The following is a 4,061-nucleotide window of genomic DNA, read 5'->3' as shown; positions in this document are numbered from 1 at the left end:
TTTTTTGCAGTTGTACAGCAGGAACTTGGTCAGGTCTGACTCCAATGCCAATTCCTTGCACCCCTTTACGTGTCTCTTTTCCAAGCACAGATGCATATACTTCATTTACAAAATCATTAAGAACCTCTGGAAGTTGGGATGCCCTCTTTGTAGCCTTGATCTTCTCAATCTTATCATTCATTAATTCCTATATCAAACAATAGGTACAACTGATCACATTAAGGACAATATTAAAGTATTAGTAGGTTTAAGAACTTGCAGATAATTTGTCAAGAAGTCAAAACTGATGCATACAATAGCGCGTTTAGAATTTGGTTCCTCAGGTCTTTCAGAGTCGTGGATATGGGTGAGCTCAAACATTTTGCAATGGTCTGGGTTTACACCTCCACTTTCATTTTTCTGCATACATATGAACCATAAATAATCTAATTGAAAAAAAAAAAAAAACAATCGGACCTTACTATAATGCTATATTCAAGTCTTCACAATACATATATAGTTTTGCATTGCCTCAGATTGAGACATTCTCAATGAGAGACTCATGAAGCCATGACATTAATAACTAGTTAATCCGTTTTTGGATATGGTACAAATGATGTTGAATTTATGGATTTGAAGTTTATAACCTCCTTACAGCTATTGATGAAGTTAAAAAGAAAATGTATATGTTCAACATCATTATGTATAAGATTGGAATAAACATTTATCTTTATCATACAAAAACCAAAACATCCAATCTCCATATTAGAGGCGCCTAAAATAGATCCGGTATCTTATAAGCTTCAATTACTTGGTGTCGTTAATGAATGGTGGCAAGAATTGATCATATCTATTAATGTAAAATTTATAATAAGCATAGTTATAATATGTCCTTAAAAAATCTTTTACAACTAACAAAACTGATCAGTGTTGCATCAGCAGGAACTAAGAACATGACTGTTTATAGCATTTAATATAGATTGTTGCATTAGATACTCATATATATTTGATATGTTTTCCATTGCTGTTGGAGTCTTAACTGAGTTGATATAATGAGAAAAGATAGACTCTCTAACATTCTGCAGATTAATTCAACATGTATGGTTATTCAAAAACATAACGACTTACATATTTGTTCCTGATCTGAGCAAATGTCTTTGTGCCTGTTGTATGTATCATCCTACGCTTTGCTCGACTATGCTTGTTCACAGTAGAACGTTGCTGCATTAAACATAATACAATACATTTTGATATGTTAGTGTACGTTATATTATAAATTACTCCATACATCTACAGATTTCATTAAAGATAAATATGTTCAGTACATTGCTTCTAGTATAAAATTATAGTAGTAGATAGCAGATTTCAGGATGAATATCACAGAAACATATCAATACATTATGCATTCCATAAACATACCTTTGCATTTTGACATTCCGAATGATTAACTACTGCAACCATTGCATTTTGCTTACCCTTTCATCTTTTTGCATTTAAAATGTTCTTCGGTGCCTAAATTTGGGGTATACCATACTTTTCAGAGTTTTGCCTTGAATGTCTTCCAACGATCATTCAACTTTTTCTCGACCACATGTCTTATCCTCCCACTCTTCTTTTGAGTTTTGGGGTCAGACCAATCAAGAGTTCTCTAATATTACACAAATAAAAATGTACAAAATTGTGAAGCTGCAAATGATTATACCTTAAACTAATCAGATTATCTATAGTTAAAATTATAAATCAACACTTGAGTTTGATTGTGTTCCATGCCCCATCTAGTTTCTTTCCTTTTCAAAATTCGCACCAATCCAACACATTGAGTTCAAACCACCTATGATTTGTGGCCTTCATGCCAATATACCTTTGCCATCGTGCAACAGTGTCCTCAGGCTCCACAACTTGCTCTTCCTCATTGAACTTCAAGTATTCCACACAAATTAAAGCTGTCATCATCTTCAGAGTCAGAGCCATGCAAAAAATCATTCACAATCCCAAGCACATATTGATGAGGCTCTTTGTCATTGCTTGGAGGCTCTTTATTGAATTCCATAAGTGATGACACCTATGAATATCACATTAGTTATGCTTATATTATAGAGCAATAATCAAATCATATAGATGTTCTGCAATATTATTGTCATAGTAAATACCAACTGATAATTCTCTCAAGACTTCTCATATACCAATTGAAAAATAAAAGAGCTAAGCATAGCTAAACAAACAAGACAACAAACTGCAGCAAAGTTATTCATATAACTATTGGTCATCATTCCTATCGAAAGAAATAATTGGTCATCATTTAGAATTTGAAGTATGAGATGTTTTTTTATATTTTGGTTGGATAAGTTATATGTCAGAAAGCAACAAAAGAAGCCAACAAGGACTATCTTATACTTCATACCAGCTTCTTATAATCACTGATACAGAACCAACGAGTATACAACGTCCTTATTCGATCACTGACCAATTACTTTACCAATACTGCTACTTACTAAGAACAATACAATTGATTTACATCTGAAAAGATAAGATATAGAACAAACACTCCTCAATAGCTAAATTTAACATCAATGCTAGTTAAACTTTATTTTATCATTCATAAAGCAATTGATAACCAAGTACTTCATGTTCATAGGCATATGAAAATGAGGGATCTACGTACTTTTTCAGAAGATAGAATCATATCAAGGCTTACCACTACTGCAGTTTCATCTACAGCGGTTAGGCTTGTCTTCTTCTTGGATACCATTCTGCTTTTGACTGTATGAGAGCTATAACCTGAATATATTCCCTCTTCATTCTTGGTTTCTACGCTAGACCTAATATTTACTCCAATATTTAATTGGTGATTGCATTATGGTGGGATTAAATCCCGCTCATTAATTTATAAATTTTTTGTTTTACTTCTTTCTAAACATATTCCAATGATTTTAAGTTTCTCAATCTATTTTGTTATCAAATTTTTCCGTCTCATTGGCATATAATTTGACACATTTACTATATATTATTTCTCAAGGCACTGTTCATCGACTTATGAACAGTGACGGCTCCAGCCGAGCCGGTCATGGATGAAAAGACCATTTTGTCCCTGTTTCATCACTGTTGCCCGACACCTGTCTACCGTCTCAAAACTCCCGTGTCTTTCTTCTTCGCTTCACACAGATGTAGAGAGAGAGAGAGAGAGAGAGAGAGAGAGAGAGAGAGAGAGAGAGAGAGAGAGAGAGTGGAATTCATTTTCTTTGACAGCTGGGTTGTTGCTCAGTGTGTGTTTTTCTTGCTTCGACACCTGGGGTGCTGCTTAGTGCTATCGTGTCTATGATACTTCACTGCACCGAGTGTAATTGATTTAGGGATTAGGCTATGCGATTGCAGTAAGTATCAAAACCAGGGACACAGGTAGGTATGATGAGTCTTTTTTGTGAAAGATCTGTTGGGTTGTTTGGGATTCAATGGTTCACTGTTGAATCCCAAGGTTTGAGCTTTTTTGTTATCTGGCTCTTCTTCTATTAAAGTTTGAATTTTTTGTGGTGAGAAGTTTGCTAGGTACTTGAATCACTCTGGTTGATTGGTTCAGTTGTGTCTGTATACATGGTTAATGGTTATGTGAATCGATGTTTTCTGTATTTGAGCTTTGATTTTATTTGTTGTCTCTTTTCCTGGGTTTTCTTGCACACCTGTACTCAGATTCGATTTGGGGGTTTGTTTTGCTAATGAGGTTTCGATTCATGTTGAATTGAATACAGAGAAAAATTTAGGGCAAGATAATTGAGGTATTTGCCAGTCTCACGAACAAGTCTACAATAGCAGGTGGTCTTTATGGAAGTCAGTCTACTTCTCACTTTTTATTTATTCAATTCCATTTGATTGTGCTGGTTAGATTGTTTTTATGAATAAAGTTTCAGTCTTTTTTGTTGATGGACACTCTTTCTTGCACTATTACTTAAGCCTAGGGGGTGTAAGTATATATGGAAAACCTTGCAGTTACAACCATGGAAAAGGGAAACCTTTAGTAGCTCCAACTGTGGAACTTAACTTTACGTGTATATATATATTTCGAGCATCTTTAATTTTTCTTTACCTGA

This window comes from Rosa chinensis, chromosome 1 (genome assembly GCF_002994745.2).
Source record: "Rosa chinensis cultivar Old Blush chromosome 1, RchiOBHm-V2, whole genome shotgun sequence".
Classification (NCBI taxonomy): Eukaryota; Viridiplantae; Streptophyta; class Magnoliopsida; order Rosales; family Rosaceae; genus Rosa; species Rosa chinensis.
This window is presented reverse-complemented; position numbering follows the sequence as displayed.